This window comes from Mytilus trossulus, chromosome 3 (assembly GCF_036588685.1).
Source record: "Mytilus trossulus isolate FHL-02 chromosome 3, PNRI_Mtr1.1.1.hap1, whole genome shotgun sequence".
NCBI lineage: Eukaryota > Metazoa > Mollusca > Bivalvia > Mytilida > Mytilidae > Mytilus > Mytilus trossulus.
In genome coordinates, this window is record NC_086375.1 from 1,754,322 (window position 1) to 1,777,608 (window position 23,287).

The following is a 23,287-nucleotide window of genomic DNA, read 5'->3' on the forward strand; positions in this document are numbered from 1 at the left end:
AAAGAGGATTCTTTTGATGAACTTTATGACCACATTCTTTATGTGCCTGTTTCAAGCCACGACTTCTCATTTTTTTTATTGTCGTTATTTGTTGTATGTCATAGTTGGTGTTATTCAATGTTTTTGGCGTAAACCAGTGCGGTTTTTTTTATCCTGACGATTAGTTTCGCTAGTTATCAAGATGACTTTTACAGCTTTCCATGCGCAATGATGTTTTCATTGTTGATTTATGTGAAAGGCGGAAAAAGAGCTGTCATAAAAACAGTCAAATTCAATCACATTAGCAACAAATACAAAACTATTTGGCAGGGGTCACCAATACAGTTTTTCAATATTAAGCAGTCAGCACCATACAAGAAGTTCTGAATAGCTCCGAGAAAAAAAATGTCATCTAGATGTAAAGAACAATGTCAGAATATCGTTCATCAAACTAAAAGAGGGACGAAAGATACCAAAGGGACAGTCAAACTCGTAAATCTAAAACAAACTGACAACGCCATGGTTAAAAATTTAAAAAAAAACAGAAAAACAATAGTACACATGACACAACATAGAAAACTAAAGAATAAACAACACGAACCCCACCAAAAACTAGGGGTGATCTCAGGTGCTCCGGAAGGGTAAGCAGATCCTGCTCCACATTCGGCACCCGTCGTGTTGCTTATGTGATTACAAATCCGGTAAATAGTCTAATTCGGTAGGTCAAATTCATGAAAAGGAAGGGGATTGTAGTTACGACGTAAGGAACATATCCGATATCATTTGTGAAACGGTTATTCCATAACGGTCAACCAATGTATAACTACACAAAGACATATCTATAACATGACTTTGTCCGACTTGGGACAGAGGTGCATATACATATGGCGGGTTAAACCGATTTTGTCGACGTCTGACGTTGAACATTATGGTTATCTATATAGTATCCTTGTTCTGTTGTTGTTAGTTGTGAGGCATACCACATCTCCTTGTTTTATTAATAGAACTAAATATGTAGATTATATATATGCAGTCGCTGAAAACTGTTGCTCTTTCATACTTTCTTGTAGCACTTGAAATGCAATGACGTCTTTAATATAGTTCACGTTTCTCCTATAGATAGAAAAGATTCTTTTGATACCATGACAGATTGTTATCAGTAATAATTTCAAAGTAGTTTAAAAGAATAAGCACACATTTCAAGATATTTTTATAACATTAACCTTGGATCAAGTCAGGAACCTCTAGTCTAGTGGTTGTGGTTGATTTATTTCGGTCATATTTATTGTTTGTAAATTGTTTTGTTATACATGTACATTAGGCAGTTAATATTCTGATATGAATTGTTTCATATTCATATTTCGCATGTTTTAACCTTTTATAGAGACTTTTACTCACTTTAAGGTCGTACAGTCGACTGCAATTGCGTATATCTACCTAAAACTTTGGTGAATTATTATAGTTGTATCATTGAAAATTATAACAACATTCCTTATTTTTACCAACACTGATATTTTCTATTCAACGGCAAGAAAATAGAACTTTGCTTCGTATTGTTCTTTGTGTGGTTTTAATATAGCATAATAATTTTGACAGCAGTAGATTTTGAATGAAAAGCTGGACTAAATTTTAGGGTAGAAAGGCAGAATCCAATTAAAATACATAATTCTAAATATGAAAAGAAATGTTAGTTAAATCTCCACAAAACAGTAACACTTCTACAAAAGATATTTCAGTCTATTACTAATTGGAGTCTGATTCGGTTTTCTTCATCTTTTACGTTACAAGTAAAAGAGTGTTCAATTGCACGGTTAGTGTAAAAGATCTAAACTACAGACACATTTTCTACATATGAACCCAAAGTGAATCGATCAATCACATGATTTTTTTAAATTGGAAATGGACAAAAATCAAGTCTTCACAAGAATTAAACAGTAACTGAATATATTCTAGATAATATTATAGAAAGTAAATATAACTTTTTTTTGGTCGTGAGCATGTTTTATACAACCTTTCTTTATTTCTTTCTTGTTGTTCAAATTTCTTGGTCCTCAACAATTAAAGTCAGTCCTGTAAGCTCTAACCAATAATGTCTCAGACATTCGGTGTGAGCCAAGGCTCCGTGTTGAAGGCCGTACTTTAACCTATAATGGTTTACTTTTTAAATTGTTACTTGGATGGAGAGTTGTCTCATTAGCACTGACGCCACATCTTCCTATATCTATATACAACTTATAAGATGCATCGAGAATGCTCAAGTTGAAACGTTTCGCCTGCTTTTATATTCACGAATTATGTTATGCTGATAGACCAAGGAAAGAGTTTTAGTACAGGTGTCAAATACATCACACATTGTCAAAGATCCACGAAAATGAAGTCAATGTGAGATAAACCAATTTAAGTCAGAAAGACATGTATAGCTGACAATCATTATACACACGTAATATAGTTTTTCTATTGCTTATCTCATACAATAAACAGCCAAAACAATGAAAATTACATATTGACCAATGAACCATGAAAAAATAAAGTCAAGGTGACTCGTCAGATGATCCCTGCTAGACAAGACATTTAAACCATAAAATCATTTATTGCACTATATCTAGTTTTATCTACTAGTATTGCTAAAAGAAATAGACAAAAAACCTAAATTTAACATTGACTAATGACCTGTGCAAATTAGACAAATAATAGTTCACAAGACACATAGAAAACTAAAGACTAAGCAACACGAATCCCACCATGGGTTTGATCTCGGGTGCTCCTGAAGGGTATGCTGATCCTGTTCCACATATAAATGTAGCACCCATCCTGTTGCTACAAACCCGGTAAATAGTCCAATTCGGTAGTTGACTAATAGGTAAGTGAGAAATTAACATAATAAAAATAGAAATTTGTTTTCAAGCAGTTGCTTGACAATGAAAATGAGGTCAAGGCCAACAGACATAATACAGACTTTCGTTATACATGTATAAGCCAGAAGGTATGAAGCCTCCAGTTAAAGTCAATTACCATATAAAATATCAAGCTCAATACAAATACCTAACGCCGTAGGATCTGTATCTTTCGCATGTCACAGGCACGACAATAAAGAAAGAAGACAAGCAAAGTCATGTACATCGATGACTCGCATCCTGGATTTTAGTTGTATTTGTTGATCAACTTTGAAACAAATTACTCAGGGAAAAGGGTCTTACTTGCAAAAGACCGAACGGAAGATTTTTTTCTAATCCATTTATCAACTTAATATTCTAAAAATAATTTATTCAAACGCCTGTAATGTTCATACAATAATTTTAATTTAAATTGTATATTATTATGAACGAGCTTCTGGTTTGGAAAATATACACTCATGGCAAGTTATTACAGGTTCTTTCGGTCTCTTTAAAAATACACCACTGTATGTCTCTTACAGTTTTGTTTAAATGTTCTTCCCTGCACATAATTACTTATTTGTATGTTATATTCTTGTAGGATGTTGATTCAATGATAAAATCCTGTTTAATAAACCGTATTAGACTCTTGGGATTCTTCATTCTGTTGCTGAAATCTAAAAATAAAATTCAGGGTACAATTTTCTTAAATAATCATCAAATACTACGTTAACCTTACCAATCAGGGTTATCATTAAGGAATTTAAAGATGAGTCCATATATTTAGCATTTCTGACATGTGCAATGGTGAGATTAAGGATTTTTTGTGATTTATAATTTATCATTGCAGTCTCCATGATAAACTAGAACAAGAAAAAAAAAATTAATAATAACATTAACGGTATCAATTTTTCTGCACCAGATGCGCATTTCGACAACACTTGTCTCTTCAGTGATGCTCGTGGCCAAAATATTTAAAATCCAAATCGTATATAAAAGACGAAGAGCTTTAATAAGTTAACCCTTAAAATTAGATCTATGAATATTTTTTAGTTATTGCTATAACATTGTTTTAATTATCCATAGTTCATGGATGGAGTATGATACATGCACATATATTATTTTTTTAAATTCTGTATTTTGCTGATAAATATACTCACTTTTATAGTCAACATCACACTTTTACACTAACAGCAGCAACTGCAGGTGAGACACAGAGTTCTGTGGATCCATTGAGAAAATGTTCAATCTATGTATCCCTATGAAGATTTCTTGTTCCCTAGTTTGGTAAAATAATTAAGGTCATTAGTATGCAGAGGAAAACAGTTTTTATAATTTTAGATAAGTTAACGGACAATGATAACGGATAAAAATTTATGAATAAAGCAAAGTGGGCTAGAACAAATATGACAACCAATTCTTTTAAATGGATTTTTTAAAACTTTACTATAGGCTGATAAGACTTGAAAGAAATTATTTTGCACAACTTGCCCAGAGCATGAGGAAAATTAACTCTCTGCAACTTAAAATGCAGGAACTAAATTGTGTACAAATTAAAATAAACAGCTGCGCCATGAGCGCATGGTACGCCTGTCGTCTTGTGTGATAGTTTAATGCAATAATCATAAATAATTTTTGAGAAAGTTTTAAGCAATAACCATAAATTGTTTTTGAGATACAGAGGGACATATGAACCCCAAAAAAATAAATATCACTAAAATAAAATTTTGAATCAAAACCAAAAAGTATACAGATCTTAAAATTAATGTTACAAAGAAGTATGTAAAGTTTTAAGCAATAATCATAAATTGATTTTGAGATACGGCGTGACATGCATGTAAAAATACCCTCCCCCTTTTTTACAAAATACTAAATAACTGAAAAATGAAATTTTAAATCATCACCAAAAGTATACAGATCTTAAGATCAATACAACAAAGAAGTGTGTAAAGTTTTAAGCAATAATCATAAATTGATTTTGAGATACGGCGTGACATGTACAAATACCCTCCCCTTTTTTTTTACAAAATACTAAACAACTGAAAAACGAAATTTTAAATCATCACCAAAAAGTATACAGATCTTAAGATTAATATAACAAAAAGGTGTGTAAAGTTTAAAGCAATAATCATAAATCGTTTTTGAGATACGGCGCGATATGTAAAAATCCCCTCGCCCTTTTTTACAAAATACTCAAGAACTCAAAAATGAAATTTTGAATCATCACCAAAAAGTATACAGATCTTAAGATTAATTTAACTAAGAAGTTTGTAAAGTTTTAAGCAATAATCAAAAATTGTTTTTGATATACAGTGCGACATGTGAAAAAAAACCACACCCCTATTTTAGTTACAAAGTGCCGTAACTCAAAAAGTTTTAATCTTATTTTGACCGAAAAGTAAACAGATCATTTGACTATCATAAGAAACAACTACAATAAGTTTCGTGAAATTTGGATAAGTCGTTCTCAAGTTACGGCCCGACATGTTTATGCCGGACAAACGGACAGACGGACGGACACTGGACATTTGTATAACATAATACGTCCCGTCAAATTTTTGACGGGCGTATAAAAAAGTAATCAAAGCGCTGTAAGCCCTGTAGGCAGTTAACCAAAAACCAAGGCAAACATAATTATGAAAACTGTGGCAATATTAATGTTGCTTCAATTTTTTTTTTAAAGATTTAAAAGAACAAACATTAAACATTCATATATAATTGTACATGTATGTTCATTTAATGAATTAAATTAAATCATTAAGTGCCAGTCTTTGTAATAATCAGGCAATTTAGGTAAAAATCAAAACATGATCAGAAAAAAACCCACCGAGCTAATCATTCTATTTAATACTAACCATCATCCTGAGTTAAACATTATAAGTCTTTCGTTTGTGTGTGTCTGGTAATATCAAATAACTCGGTTAGAAAATTGGTTAGAATGATAGCAAATTACAGAGTTATCTCCCCTTATTCGTTAATTTCTAGTGCATTTCAACCAAATTGTATCTTCTATTACCAGAACAGAAAACAGAAATGAATGGGTTTTTTTGTGCATAACTACATATTATGAACTGAAATCAATGTCAAATTGGGTGGGTTTTTTTGGGTCATATTTTCACCACTGCCTGATTCTTAGGCAGACTGGCACTTAAGGCAAATAATTCATATTTTATCAAGGTTTTCAATAGCAACATACATGTATATATCAAGTATATTTTTTTTTCATGGTCATGAGTCTTGAGTCAGCAGTGGTACAAATTCGCAATGATTGCAGTTCTTCTAGTTGATCGTAATTGTTGGTATTAGTTGACTGTTAGTAGTTCAAGTTGACTTTAGTTCTTTAGTACGAGCTTGTAAAAGTATGAATGGACTTGCTTTCCTGGAAAGTAAACTGAGTTTGTGTTCTACAGTCCAAAAGTTATGAGACACAAATCAGACAAATGTTTACTACTACAGGGGGGTCAATGGTGAGGTCTGACTGACCTGTTCATAGTAAATGTAAATGACTCCCACCTTCACCCCAAGTCCATTATGTCGAAGTTTGGAATAAAATTACAGGTGTTAGTTCTCGCAAAGTGATATGCATATGTGACGCCTATGATATTGACCTTGTAGATCTATGTCATTCAATCTTTTTAAAATGACAAACAGGAATGAATATGGTTTAGGAGTTGGTATCTGAATTTTTTACAGTTTCTCAAAACACACACAAGAGGGTGTGGGGTGACCCTATGGACTACCCCTATTTTTCATTTGATTTTTTATATTGTCCCATACATGAATATATATGGTTTAAGGGTCTGGATCTCGACCGTTATCAAGTTTTCAAACAGGAGGGGTAGGGGACCCAAGTGACTTCCCTTATATTTCATATGATTTGTTATATAGTCCAATACATGAATATATATGGTTGAGGGGTGGAGATCTCATCTGTTTCCAAGTTATCAAGCAGGATTGGTAGGGTGACCCTTATGACTCTCCCTATATTTCATTTGATTAGTGCTATTGTCCCGTACATGTACATGAAAATATATGGTTTAATTTAAAGGTGGGGATCTCGACTGTTTCCAAGTTCTCAAACAACAGGAGGGATTGGGTGACTGCAGGGACTCCCCCTATATTTCATTTGATCAGTTATATAGTCCCATATATGAATATATATGGTTGAGAGATGGGAATCTCATCAGTTTCAAAGTTATCAAACAGGAGGGGTAGAGTGCCCTAAAGGACTCCACATACATATCATATGATTTGCTTACATTAAGATATCATATAATCTAGTTGCACTCTATGTGTACAATAAGAAACTTACTGCTATTTTAACTGACCCATCAAAATTGAGAAAAAAATACCCATTGAAATTGCACTAATATTTTTACACTTTAAAAGCATCTAACTTGCTTTACCAACATTCATTACTGATAAAGAAAATGTATAATGTCACCAGGACCATATACATAGTTAGATATATACTGTTCCAAGCTGTCACAAAGACTCACATTGTATTGGATTTTGACATTAATATTTGTCAACAAGTAATTTTGTGTTTCAGTACAAAATATTTTCTGTTTTTTCGTTCTTTTACATATACCTTTTGGTTTTCAATTCCAGTGTATATATTTATTAACCATGCAAAGATGAATTTTGTCATCTGTCTGATTTAAAAAAAAAAATCAAAGATCGCCAAAATCCGGAATTACCCATATCCGCTTCCGGAATCGAATCCGGGATTGTAATTTTCGTCTCAGGTAGCACTCCACAGTTAATGCGGGGTTCACACATTGCCGATTATTGCTCCCGATTGAGATAAGACAGCAATACGACACAAAAAGTGAAAAAGTCGGATTAGTATCCTCAATTATCTGGAATGTCCTATCAATGTCTGAACGCATTCGTTTAAGTTCGTAACAGATTCCTACGGATCGGGAAGGGTCCGAATAGTTCGGCAAAGCATCCCGACAGTTAGGTGCGTCCCGTAACATTCGGGGCAACTCAGCCGATTTTGTCTAGTCGGATTACAATCGTGGCTATGTCGTGACAGATTCTGCTGTATCGGATCGAATTCCGAACAATGTCTTGTGTATTCTGGACGGTGTCCTGTGGAACGGGAATGATCCGGAGTAATTTTTCATAGTTGTTTTTCTGCCGATTGAGTCCAGATTGCATCCAGATCTTGTCGATTGCGATCCGTTTTTTGCCGAAACCGTTCCGAAACAGTCCCGTTATTAATACGAAATTCGTCAATGATACCCACGTCAGAGTCCCGACAATTACAGAATACAATACGACTGAGACCAGACAAAGCCGTTTGCAATGCGATAGAGCGGACTATGATAGGATTACGTTCCGACAGTACTTGATCATCCCGAATATGCCGACAGTTTTCGAACGGATAACTTCCGTCAGCGTCGGTTCACTGTCCGGTCACTGTCTGATCTCAGTCGGATAACATTCGGTAGAGTCGGGACGCAGTCGTGACAGACTCGGTCGAATTTTACCTGGCGAAAAATACAAATCGGATAAGAAGCGGATTCAGAACGGTATTATCGGGACTAATTCGCTTAGAAACGGTTGAATATCGGTGCTTCCTGAATACTATCTGATTGTTGTCGTGATCAAATTATCTTTTTTACAAATTTTAATATAAGTTTGAATTTCCATCCACGATTCACAGGATCTTGATCAGACTTTTAATAAATTTTAATCGGGAATGGTCCTATCAAGAACGGAAGTAAAAATCGTGAATGTGTGACCCCAGCTTTAAAAAATAAAATAAAAAATTAGCCACAAAATGTTTATCATCTCCTATTCCTAGATTTCTAATACATTAACCTAACTGTTTGTGTTGTACATGTGCATACGTATGTAATCAGTATATTTTATAGATTTGATGTTCAAAAGTTAAAAGAGTGAAAATTAATTCCTTTTATGTGTATCAACAGAGACATATGTCTCTGGTATCAATTGCAACATTCTGCATTTATTAACCATAAAATATTGCAAAAAGGGGGGTGAACATGTCACATACCCCCCTAAATTTGGATCAAACAAAAATTTCAATGCCGTTGAGTGATACCTTTTTAGAAACTGTTTTCATAAATCTTCCTAATGATCAAATTAAAAATGGGTGACTTGCGCCTCATTTTTTCGTAAAATCCAATCACAAAAAGCTCGTGCGATAAAAAGTTGAAAAAAAATATTACAATAATTGTCGGACCAATGTATGGTAGGGCCCTGCAAATACGGACTGTCATACAGAAAACAGCCTATATTACATAATCTTGATGTTCATATAAACCCAATACAAATATAAAAAAGAAGATTGGGTATGATTGCCAATGAGACAACTATCCACAAAAGACCAAAATGACACAAACATTAACAATTATAGGTCACCGTACGGCCTTCAACAATGAGCAAAGCCCATACCGCATATTGTCAGCTATAAAAGGCCCCGATAAGACAAGTTAAATACAAAGGCTATTTTAATACTCAGCTATCCAAAAATGAATTTTATTGCACACTAGCTCTCATATTTGAAAAATCCGAGGGCCAAAATGCGAAACTACACACCTAACTGTGGAGTGCTACATTTGTACCTCATATCAGCCATTTTGTTTTCAATGTTGTTTTTGTCAGATACGATTTTACTAGAATTTACACATTATTTGTCGGCGATTTTCTGTATAAAGCGGTTGAACAAAATGAACATCGCTGTCATGCACAGTAATGCTAAAAATAAGTTTTGAGATCGTTTATTAGCAGCCGACTTTGGTAAAAAGGTTTGCAAAGTTATCTTTTTATTTCCTCTCAAGTCGGGCATGTCGAGCGTAGCTTAACCAAGTCGAACGTCCGACTGCAAAAGTGGAAGGCCGCTAATTTGAACCCCTGCCTCCAAATTGAAAAGATACAAAAATTTCGTCTTATAATTTAAAATTGCCGCCAACAGCATGAAAAGTGGAACTTATTTTAAGACTACTGACATAATTGACTACGTATTGATGACAAACAATATTCCTACGACTTTTGCCATGGGGGAAATCTAAACTACTTGTCTTTAGAGATTTCGGCGATTAAACATTTCATACATTTGTTCTTTGACAGCTTAGTCAAAATCTCAGGGGATAATAAACTACATAAAGAATCCTAATGTGCCATACTTCCTATATGTTTATGTGCAACTTCAAAACTTTTGGATAAATCATTTTTTTCTGATCATATTTTTTGTAATCAAGAATTAAAAGTATAAAAAAACTGTCCAATTAGTTATAAATAACATAACATCCAGCTAGATAATAACAATGGCACATAATTCAGCATGTATTGGGTAGAACACAAATCTAGGGTGCTCGCATAAGGCAGCTTAACTGCCTAAAAATGAAGCTTTGCTGTAGTAAAATATAAACTTGCGTAGCAACAGATCAAAATGATTAGATCTATTCGTCAACTCCCCCCTCCCCCCCCCCCCAAAAAAAAAACCATCAAATTATTGTCCCCTTAAAACAAAACAACCCTTACCATGGCAACCATAAAAGAACCATTGTAGTAAAGTTACAGATTGCATAACAATATACCCGGAGACAAATTATTAAGTGACACAGTTTTGATGGCAACATTCAGTGGCGGATCCAGTAATTTTCATAAGTGGGGGCCCGCTGACTGCCTAAGAGGGACCTCGCTCCAGTCAAGCTTCGGTGATTCCTTTTATAAGCAAGCAGGTTTTTTTTTCTCAAAAAGGGGGACTGTATCCCCCCCCCCCTTAATCCGCCTCTGACATCATTTCGGCAATTCGCAAGAGATTCACTTTTTATCGAGTATCGAGTTGTGAGTTAAGAAAGTCGAGTTGCAAGTATCGAGTTGTGAGTAACGAAAATCGAGTTGCGAGTTACAAAATTCTTGTTGCGAGTTTTAAAAGTTGAGTTACGAGTTATAATAATAATAATAATTAAAACTCATTAGGATTAAACCAAATTTCAATAAGGCTCTCTACATACAATATCAACTACATAAATGAATAATTTACTAATATACAAATGTAAACAATAGATCTAAATAAACAAACTATAATTTCAACAACAACCAGGTGCTCCGCAGGGCACATCTTTATACGACCGCAGTGGTCCAACCCTGAACGGTTGGAGCAAATTTGGTCACAATATTCAAGCTTGATACTGTCTGAATTTGGATTGTGATCGAATTTTGTCATAATAAAGGTTTTTGTCACAAAATAAATGTGGCCAGAGATCTAACAAATCTACTGTACAATACTGTGCAATTGAAGGCTTCTTCTTGAAATTTTTCAAAATTCGAATTTCGAAATTTTTTGAAAAAAAGGAATCCCTTAAAAAAATTACCCCCCCCTAAAAAAAACCTTATTGAAACCCCCTTTTTAAGCAATAACCCTCAACTCAATCCCATCATTTCCCTTGTAGTATGGAACCTTGTATAAAATTTCAGAGAGATTTATTCACCTTATTTAAAACATTTTTTGTTTGGAAACTAGAAACATGCTTCTTTTTTTGCCCTTTTTTGGCCCCACTCATTCCTACATATTTGGGCAATTATTCCAAAATTTAATCCTAGCCTCCCCTTTGTTATGTGGAACATTGTGGTACAATTTTAGAGAGGTCAATACAATTACACACAATTTATTGTCTTGAAACTAGAAAATGCTTGCTTTTGGTCCCTTGTTGGCCCTTTATTCCTAAACTTTTGACCCATAAACCCGTAAACGAATCCAAACCTTCTACTTGTGGTTTTAAACATTGTGGTACAATTTCAGAGCAAATGAAATACTTATACACAAGTTATTATCCTTAAACTAGAAAAATCCGTGTTTTGGGCTTCTTATTCCAAAACGGTTGGACAACCATCCCCAAAATCGATCCCAACCTTCCTTTTGTGGTATTGACCATTCTGATAAAAAAAAAATCATTAAGATCTATTTTTTTAACTAAAGAAACTGTCCGGAAACCAATTGGGCTTCGGACGACGCAGACGACAACGACATCATACCATTATACGATCCAAAAAAATGTTTGAGGTCGTATACAAAACACCTATAGTATAATACATTGTGGCTTAACTCATACATTTGACACTTAAAACAATATAATGAATTGTAAGAGTATTTGAAAGTAGATATACTTTTTAATTTTTTTATTTCACTGGATAATGAATTCCACGCTTTTGGGCCACTAAAAGAACCAGATGCTCCGCAGGGCGTAGCTTTATACGAAAACAAAAACTCCCAAAATCAATCCCAACCTTCCTTTTGTCGTCATAAACCTTGAGTGAAAATTTCATAGATTTCTATTTTCTTATACTAAAGATATTGTGCAAAAACTAAGAAAAATGCTTGTTTTGGACCGTTTTTGGCTTATAATTCCTAAACTGTTGGGACCAAAACTCTCAAAATCAATCCCAACCTTTTTTTTGTGGTCATAAACCTTATGTTAAAATTTAATAGAATTCTGTGTACTGAAAGTTTTTGTGCGAAAACCAAGTAAAATGCTATTTTGGGCCCTTTTTGTCGCTAATTCCTAAACTGTTGGGACCAGAACTCTCAAAATCAATCACAACCTTCCTTTTATGGTCATAAACCTTGTGTTTAAATTTCACAGGTTTCTATTTACTTATGTGTGAAAACACCAAATGTTTTCGGACGACGACGACGACGACGACGCCAACGTCATACCAATATACGACCGAGACCACAATTGTCTGTTCTTCTTCGCTTCGTTGTTCATAGTCCCTAGTGTTTACTCGTTTAAACTAATATGATATGTTACTTGTAACTTTTCTTTTCATTTAAAGTACCTAATACAATACCAAGGAGCTTCCAAAACTTAAAATTATTGGAATTTATTACAGCTTTGTGTTTATTAACTTAATTCTCTGGTTGATGAACTCTTTTGCGACCTAATTTCGCCACGACCGCACCACGATTGCTTTGAACATGTTCAAAGTTGGCCATGCTCTTCACGATCTTGAAGATCTCACCACAACCATGGTACGACCTTACTGCGACCTACACGATCATCAAAATTTGCATTTTTTCCACAGATCGTAGTGCGATCGTGGCTTAGTGGGACTGGGGTATTAGAGAAAACTCAATTCAACATCCATAATCATATGGCTAAATCATATAACAAAACGCATAAAAAAAGGATAGACAATGATTATCAATTTCTTAATTTGGTCTCTATATGATCTATAGAATATATAAGTTTCTCACTGAATGTATACAAAGAGGGTAACCAAAGATTTTGCGACGATGCAAATATTAAACTTTACAATATAAATAAATAGCTTTAACCAACGAACTCAAAAAGCAAAAGCTATATGCAATTAACAAACATAAACGTATATAAGCTTCATGTAAATTATTTAACAATAAATAAATTTGATGTATTTACTGTCTTCTGATTGGTTAAAAAAATTAGCTTTATTTTCTATGTTAATAATTTTTATGGCGACACGCCCACTCTAACGTTGTATATTCATACGCAAACATCTGTGTCCGTTGTTATTCGTACTAATATATATCTTTGAGACTTATTTTTGATAAAAATTTATTTATAATGAATGACAATAATTTATTTTGAATTTATTGAACCATAAAATTAATTTTTGACTCTTCACATTTAACATAATCCGCTTCGCGGATTATTCAAAGTGAAGAGTCCATAATTAATTTTATGGTTCAATAAATTCAAAATAAATAACAGCCATTCATGAAATGAAATACATTAATTATGAAATTTGAAGTTTGAAGTTTTACCAAGGGCGCTTATAATTAATTAATAACACGGTCTACCACACATCATTTCGGGGACACTCCCTCTGGTATCTTTCCTCCCTCTTTTATAGCTGACTATGCGGGGGCTTTTTCTTATTATTGGGGGCATTATGATGACCTATAGTTGCTAATGTTTGTGTCATATAGTCACAGAGTCATCCTCATCGCTTCCATCAATCTTTATTCTATCACCAATAGTTTCAACACCTAGTCTGATCAAGTCTTGATCGGTAAGGTGCTGAAAAGTGTCATCTTCTATCCTATCATCTTTAAACTTTTTAATTTGAAAGATTTGCAGATTAAGTTCTGCAAGAGCACGTTGTACAGCAGACGACATGTTGACAGTATGGAAATAAACCCGAAAAAATTATACATGTTTTCGGTTATTTTCGGAAGTCTACCACCACCAGATAATGAAAAAAAGCACTGAAAGTAATTGATTAACCACCAAGTATAATATTTTTTGAACCAAACATAAAACATTTTGACCACAGATCATAAAGTTGTTTGAACTGAACATAATATTTATTTTACTGAACATAATGATCAGTCTACAGAACATAATATTTATTTCACTCAACATAATGATAACAGTACTGATAATAAAGTGCTGCGCTTTAGCGCATTATACGCCCGTTGCTCTTTTAACTTGTTTTTGAAAGTGTTAGTTATTGTCCCAAAATTGGAAAATCCCCCCTTTTTAAGCATAATTTATATAACAAACCAAAACTACTTGTACTTGAAAAATATTTCTCTAAATGAGTGAGAAAATTCAAATAAGGAACAACAGAAAAATTAACACATACATGTAGATAATAATTAACAATTATAGAACATACAGACTTATTTATGAGATTAAAGCCTTGGCTTGTCAAATATGAATAATCTGAGACTACTATAACATGTGTTATAGTAGTCTCAGGAATAATAGATAATTTTGAAGTAAAATGTCGCCATTTAAAAAATCCCAAATTAAAACATGAAATTATATTAGCTTAATCTTCTAAACTTGACTTAAATCTTGCACAATAAAAATATCAAAATCCCTAGTGAAATATTGCAAATATAACAAAATCACTGGTTTTACAAAATCTTTAACAAAATGTCCAAAAAGTATCAAAATCTTTTTTTTGTCCATTTTTCCACTGTGACACAGCTATGACGTTCCATATTCCTTGTCTGTCCTATTATATTTATATTATGATATTTGAAATGGAAATAAGCACAAAACCAGTCATATTAACAATTAAGATCCTATCAAGGAACCCTTTTAAGGTGACTATATCAGAGACAAAAACAAAATGTTTACAATAGATATAAAAAATGAAGATGTGGTATGATTGCCAAATAGACAACTCGCCAAAAGAGACCAAAATGACAGAAATTACCAACAATAGGTCATCGCACGCCCGTTAACAATGAGCAAAGTCCATACCGCATAGTCAGCTATAAAACTTGAAAGGCCTCGAAATAACAATGTAAAACGAAAAAGAAAAGGACAGTACAAAATATGTTAAGAATCTAATCTAAAATAAAAATGAAAATAATCCTCGTACAAAATAAATATTTATATATAAAAAAAGTGACTAGATGCTCTGCAAGGGTAATTAGCATATTCCGAATTTTACTTAATATGCTTTTGACCAGCAATTTAAAAATAAAATAAAATACATATTTGAACAATAAAACAAAGAATTTTTCATCATAGGATCGGGATATTGTAACTTGATAAAGGAATTCGAATGTGAAATGGTGGTATCTTACCACGGATCCAAGAAAAGATACGTATATATAGGTCAATAAACACGATATTAAAATAAGAAGATGTGGTATAATTTCCAATGAGATTTCTGTTTACTACAAGCTATAACTACTGGAAGAAAAAGCTCCAGTAAAATTAAATTTTATCAAGGATGGGAGAGGCCTTGTTATCTGAAAGACAGAGAAAACAACATGATTTTTTTTTATATCGGGAACTTTTCAATATTCCCAACTATAGAATCCGACAAATTAACGAAAAAGGTTTTTTTTAATTGAGAACAACATTTTATCAAACCATATTTATATCTTCAATATAAAAATAAGGAGATGTGATAGGATTTTATAAGTTAAAAAAATAAATGGATTTAAGCAATTATAGTCGGCAATAACAGGTTCCGACATGAAAAATAAGAATTAATACACAAACTGACGGCCTAATTCATAATAAAACAATTTACGAAAAACATATATGACATACACGAACCAACGACAAACACTGAACTACAGGCTTTTGACTTAAAACAGGTACATACAGAATTTGGCGGGTTTAAAAATGTCTGTGTGCGCTCATTTCTAAAAAAAACCACTATCACAACACAAGACCAAACTATAAAAAAAAATCAGTTGAATGATCGGATCATCATTTAATACTATCAATGACGATATCAGATCAGGTGCAGGATCCAAACCACGGAACACCCTGAAATTCCACAAAATAAAAAAAAATCGAAAACTTGAATGGGGTTTCAATCACCAACACTCCCTCTCCCCTCATGCCGGATCCGCTCAGGCAGACTCAACTTTTGAGTGTGTAATTTAGGTATAAAAAATTGATAACAATACAAAATAACTAACTGATATTAAATTGTAACAGAAAAAAAAGAGAAAATCATTCCAGACATGTGTTGCAGCATTGGATTACAGTAGTTTTAATAAATATTTATATGACAGAAGTATCATGGAAAACATAAACTAAACATGAATGTGGCAGAAGAGATAGTACACGGTTTATGTTCTTCTCATATATATTGTTCAGGAAGGCTCAGATTGATTGTACAGTAAACTTGCAAGCGATTGTACAGTCAATAAAAATATCCGACATGGAGAAAATGAATATATTTGGATTTCTACTGGAACAATGACTTCAAAACAGACAGGTACGACTATATATCAGAAAAGGTACATGTGGAAATTCAGGTAGCAAACATTGGATTTCGATGTTTTTTTTAGACATTTTTCGATGTTTTTTTTATACATTTTTGATCGCTGTTGTGTGACAAATTTGATCGTTTCACATGGAGCTCCATCATTCTAAGGAAAACGTTTGGATGCACTAACTTTTCTTATTATTTTATTGGTTCTTTATAAGAATATTTTAGCTACCAAAACATGAAGCAGAAACGTTACATAGCTATATATAGTAACATAAGAGTTCATCAAATTTTCATCAAGCAACTTGTTATTTTGCAAATGTCGGTGCCCCTTTTGACAGTCTCCCGAATGACCAAATTATTAGAAAACCGTATAGTTCCGTTTCCACACTATGGTACTGGTCTCTCCGAATAGAATCACGCTTTCACTACGCTCTCGCTATAATGATACAGCGACCTTTGCGATCTTACCACGACCTTAGTGCGAACTCACTAATACCTGATTCCACCACGATTGCTTTGAACATGTTCAAAGTTGTATACGCTCATCACGAACTTGAAGACCTCACCACGACCGTGATACGACCTTACTGTGATCTTCAAGATCGCACTATGATCGTCAACATTTGCATTTTTCACAGATCATAGTGCGGTCGTTGCCTAGAGTGACCGCGGAATTAAACTTTATTAGTTCAATAGAGCCACATGAGCTTAACAAAAAAATATTACTACCCTGAGCCCCATATGTTTACCATTTCCTGGTAACAGGACTCAATTTGGCAAAAAAGAGGAAAAGTGCACAGTTTATAAATTAGCCAAATTATGTTTAATAAAAAGAAATAATATAGATATTCAGACATTTAAAACTTTTTCAGTTAAAAAAATAAATAAAAATAGTGTTCAAAAGTAAACTTTCGTTAAAAAAATATGGATTATTTGAAGAAGAAAAAAAACAACAGATTGCACACATTTAAAGAACATTTTATATATAAAACAGAATTTACAAATAATTTTACATAAAACAGATTATGTTTATCTATTTATCTTTTAATACAAAAAAGTTATGTATTCCTGTCGACAGGAAAAATATGTCCACAAATCCGAATTTTGAGCGTCCGTCGTCGTTAACTTATAAACAAATTTTCTCCTCTGAAACTACTGGGCCAAATTTAACCAAACTTAGCCACAACCATCATTGGGGTATCTAGTTTTAAAATTGAGTCCGGTACCCGCCAAACTAACCAAACTAGCCAAGATGGCCTCCATGGCTAAAAATAGAACATAGGGGTTAAATGTATATTTTGGCTTATCACTCTGAAACCAAAGCATGATGAATCGGACAATGGGTTGTTGGGTTACTGTCACTGAATTGGTAATTTTAAGGAAATTTTGTCCGTTTTCTGTTATTATCTTGAAAATTATTATAGATAGAGATCAACTGTAAACAGCCGTTCACCAAAGTAAGATCTACAAAAAAATCAACATGACCGAAATGGTAAGTTGATCCCTTAAGGAGTTATTGCACTTAATAGTCATTTTTTTACCAATTTTTCGTAATTTGTTTACAAAAATCTTCTCCTCTGAAACTACTGGACCAAATTCAACCAAACTGAGCCAAAATCATTATTAAAGCATATTTTTATATGTCTGCTCTAAAATTTTCATATGAATTGTACAACTGGTTGGTTGGTTGGTTGCTGTCCCCCAATTGGTAATTTTTTTAAGAAATTTAGCCGTTTTTGGTTATTATCTTGAATGCTATCATATATAGAGATAAACTGCAAATAGCATTAATGTTAAGCAAATTAAGATCTACATATAAGTCAACATGACCGAAATGGTCAATTGACCCCTTTAAGAGTTATTGCCCTTTATAGTCAATTTTCAATTAACAATTTTCATTAATTTGGTAAAGTTGGGTAAGTTTTTACAAAATGTGTCCCTCTGTAACTAAAGGGCCAAGTTCATTACAGATAGAGAAAATTGTAAGTAGCAAGAATGATGAGTAAAGTATGATCTACGAACAGATCACAATCACCAAAAAAACAATTTTGTCATGAATCCATCGTTTTCCTTTGTGTAATACACTCACAAACAAGGTGCGCAACACAGGCTCTTAAGAGCCTCTAGTTATCCTTAATTGAACTTTTCAAGTGATGTCGTCCCTTAGGCCGTTAGTTTATTTCGTCTTAATTGTTTCACATTTTTTTTTTGTCGTGGCCTTTTATATACAGTATGGGTATTTGTCATTTTTTGTCAAAGGCCGCACGGTTGGTTATAATTGATAATACTACTTCATTGATCTCCAGTTGATAGTTGCCAAATTGGCAGTAATACCACATCTCCTTACTTGTAGGCATGCTTAGCGACAAGTTAAGACTTTAAAAATTATAAAAAAATCCGCAAAAAATCGTGCTGCCCCATTCCCATCCTTAGAATAACAAAAGGTCGTACCCTTACTGTTATTGTCCGTGTGTTTTATTATATTTATCCAGCTAGTTGTCCATATAGTGTCCTTCTAAGGAGGCAACTGTTTAATATTCTGGGGGGGGGGGGGGGGCTTGATAATCACAAAAATAAATGGTTTGTTCTGTGGTAGTTTCAAAATAAATAACCTGACTTACAATGCATTGAAAATAAACTCAGCAGGTCTATTCGAAAGTAATAGATGGCAACAGATTCTTCATAAAATTCATTTTTTCCCAAAAAGAGTCGTGAAACACTTCTGAAAAGTTCATATAATAAAATTATTAATATTATTTAAAATATACTTGAAATGTCTGAAAAAGGGTTTCATTTAACTTGAGCTATATTGTGTCAGATACTCATACCTCACTTTTATTACAGGGCAGTAACTACATTGAGGCAAATTTAATGCTTACGTTATTATTTTACATTTTTTTATGTCTCAATTATGGGCATTATGTTTTCTGGTCTGTGCGAGCACTCCTCCATCTGTCTATCCCACTTCAGGTAAACGTTTGTGGTTTAGGTAGTTTTTAATGAAGTTGAAGTCCAATCAACTTGAAACTTAGTAAACATGTTCCTTTTGTCTTTGTCTGAGTTGTCATTATAGATGGTCCTAGCTGTCTTTTTTAGACGGTCCGAGTTGTCCCAGGACGGACATGTTCTGCAACCAACTAAAATGCCCCAAGTTTGAACACGTTATTTGATTTCGTGATCACCATACTAACCAAGTGAAATGTGAACTACTTTGATATATTTCGTAACTTTTTACCTTAAAATATCCTGGTCCTAAGTAAATTTGGAAGTTGTCGTCAGCAAAAGATTAAATCATCGTTCATTGCGGGCTTCCGTTGTCGTTGATTTCTATATTTTATGCAATGTCAATTTCATCATGCAATACTTTCTCCGCAATCAGGGGTTCATTAAGGGATACAAACAGTTTGATATTCATGCTAATAATATATAACAGTTACGATTTAAAAATCAATTTTAATTTAGGTTACAGTAAGAAAAAAACAATATTAGGTCAATGTCATAAAGATATAAACTTTTTAGTATTCTGAATAAAACTGGGGAAAGGAAGGGCGCAGTAAAATCTTGCCCTATCCCAGTTTCGCAGTCTCATACATATCTTTTGTATGAGGCTAAGAAACTGGGGAAGGACGAGGTTCTACCGAGCCCTTCCCCAGTTTTGCGCCAAGCACTAAAAAGGTTATATTTTTCTGACATTGACCTAATATTGCAGCGACAATGCTTTTATACTGCAACATAAATTAATAAATTGATAGCTATTCAAATCGTAACACAAACGAAAGACTTATTTTCATCCCTTCATGGACCCCTGATTGTGGAGAAAGTGTGCCATGATGAAATTGACATCGTACACAATAGAGCTTTGTTACAATATTTTATATAAAATAAACACAACTAGTTGCAGTATAAAAACATTTTATATTTTTCTGACATTGACCTTATATTGTATGTGTAGAAGTACTTAAAGATGACAAAAAATTTCAGTACTGAAAATTATTTAAATTTTCAGTAATAAAAAATGACTGAAATTTTCAGTACTGAAAAATGACTGAAATTTTCAGTACTGAAAAATGGCTGAAATTTTCAGTACTGAAAAATGGCTGAAATTTTCAGTACTGATAAATGACTGAAATTTTCAGTACTGTAAACAACTTTTTCTCAACATTACTGAAAATGATATAAAAATTTATGTACTAAATAGTGATGTTTCCTAAAAGTACTGTTTATATAGCGGCATTTAATGTACTGTTTAGTGATGTTTCCTAAAAGTACTGTTTATATAGCGGCATTGAATGTACTGTTTAGTGATGTTTCCTAAAAGTACTGTTAATATAGCGGCATTTAATGTACTGTTTAGTAATGTTTCCTAAAAGTACTGTTTATATAGCGGCATTTAATGTACTGATTAGTAATGTTTCCTAAAAGTACTGTTTTTATAGCGGCATTTAATGTACATGTAAACGCTAGTCAAATTGTTGGTAGTGTAGAATGTTCAGTAAATTAAGATGTTCAAACACATCAGCATCACCAAAACACAATTTTGTCATGAATCAATCTGCGTCCTTTGTTTAATATTCACATAGACCAAGGTGAGCGACACAGGCGTTTTTGGAAAAATTTGGTTGCTTATACAGGAAATCACTGAAGCGTGACTGGAGCGGCCCCCTCTTAGGTCAGTCAGTGGGCCCCACTTATGAAAATTTTTGGATCCGCCACTGTTTATATATAGGGAATCATTGAAGCGTGACTGTAGCTTAAATTTCACATTATTATACAGTTTTCTATCAGAAGCTTTATTTTGGCTAGCATACCAATTTCTAATATATTTAGTGTGAATTAATTGTCCGAAATGTTTTACTTCTTGTTTAATTTCAAAAACTTTTTCTACTAGCAAATGAGAACTGGCAGAAGAAGTTATGTTAGATTTGTGAAGCTCTTGGCTGCATTTATAAGCATCTTTCAATAGACTGAATTCAGTTGTAAGATTTTTAAATCTATACCAGTATTTTACAATTGACTTTACAATATCATAATGTTAGGGGAAAAGACTGAAGTGAGGACCGACCCCCTCTTAGGCAGTCTTTGGGCCCCCTCTTATGAAAATTTCTAGATCCGCCATTGTTTTCTAGTTTAAAAATATGTGAATAGGTGTTGAAAATATTAAGAAATATATTAAGTCAACAAATTAAAAAGAAAATGTGGTACACTGTATGATTGCCAATGAGACAACTCACTATTATGTTTCTAGATAGGCAGAATCAGGGGGCCCGGTCTGACAACACCTTTTGTTAGAAAAATTTAGTTGATTGTATAGGGAATGACTCGAGTAGGGACTCCCTCTTAGGCAGTTAAAGGGCCCCTCTTATGAAAATTTCTAGATCCACCATTGATTTCTAGTTTAAAAATATGTGAATAGGTGTTGAAATATTCAGAATATTAAGTCAACAAATTAAAAAGAAAATATGGTATACTGTATGATTGCCAATGAGACAAATCTAGTCGCTAGATAAGATAAGATAGTTTATTCTCATAAAACCATGCAAGTACAAAGGTTACAGAGAAGTTTAAAAATAATATACATATAAAACAATTTATGCATTTAAAATGCACACAATAGACACAATTACATTAGAAATTAACAACTTTAGGTCACTGTATGGCCTTCAACAATGATAAAACCAGAAACTACTATAAGTTACAATAAGGAGGCTCGAGGGTACATGTATAAAAATTTAAGAGAAAAATAAACATTTACCAGTATTTTTTCATTACAAAGGAGTAGATTCAGTAAGACCCCTTTTCGGCCCCAAAATATAGAAGTTTTACAAAATTGTGAAAATGTAATCCTTAAGCTATTTATTGGAAAGTAGCATGCTTCTGCTAAATAAAAATAGGATGTTTTTGACAATACAATGCATATATCAGGTACTACTACTAGCATCATTAAGTAATGCTAAATTACTGAAATCTTCAAAATTTTAAATTTTTTGGTAAATTTTAGACGGTTTCTGTCTTAAATGAAAGTGTAAATTTTCTCCTTACATTATGATATTGTAATTATTCGTGTTCATTTATAATATTGAAATGTTAATTATACCCCATGCAACGAGTTGCGGAGGGTATAATGTTTTTGACCTGTTCGTCCGTCCGTCAGTCCTGTTTCTTGTCATCACAACTCCTTTCAAACCATGCATCAGAATTCAGAAACCTTTTCAGATAATAAGGACATACTATGTAGTTGTGCATATTGACGGGAAATTGCAAGTTAATTTTTTTTCTAGGAGTTACGCCCCTTTGAACTTATTTACTTTAATGTACTACTGCAACAGTTTGTCATCGCAACTCCTCTCAAACCACACAACAGAATTTCACGAAACCTTTTCAGATAATAAGGACATACTATGTAGTTGTGCATATCGACGGGAAATTACGATTCAATTTATTTTCTAGGAGTAACGCCCCTTTGAACTTATTTACTTTAATGTACTACTGCAACAGTTTGTCATCTCATCTACTCTCAAACCACACAACAAAATTTCATGAAACCTTTTCAGAAAATAAGGACATACTATGTAGTTGTGCATATCAACGGGAAATTGCGATTCAATTTTTTTCCTAGGAGTTACGCCCCTTTGAACTTATTTACTTCAATGTTCTACTGCAACAGTTTGTTATGGCAACTCCTCTCAAACCACACAACAGTATTTCACGAAACCTTTTCA

The 23,287-nt window shown here is 33.2% G+C and overlaps 1 protein-coding gene across 6 annotated transcripts in view; it reads left to right on the top strand.

Moving 5' to 3' along the window:
- LOC134709166 (uncharacterized) overlaps positions 1-23,287 on the top strand; it is a 47,682-nt gene that overhangs the window by 16,331 nt on the left and 8,064 nt on the right. Inside the window, exon 1 of one of the 6 annotated variants that reach the window (XR_010105906.1) lies at positions 21,445-21,544. The exons of the other annotated variants lie outside the window; for them this stretch is intronic. The gene's annotated coding sequence lies outside the window, so the exon portion shown is untranslated. Of the gene's footprint in view, positions 1-21,444; positions 21,545-23,287 lie in introns of those variants that run through there. 6 annotated transcript variants of the gene reach the window in all.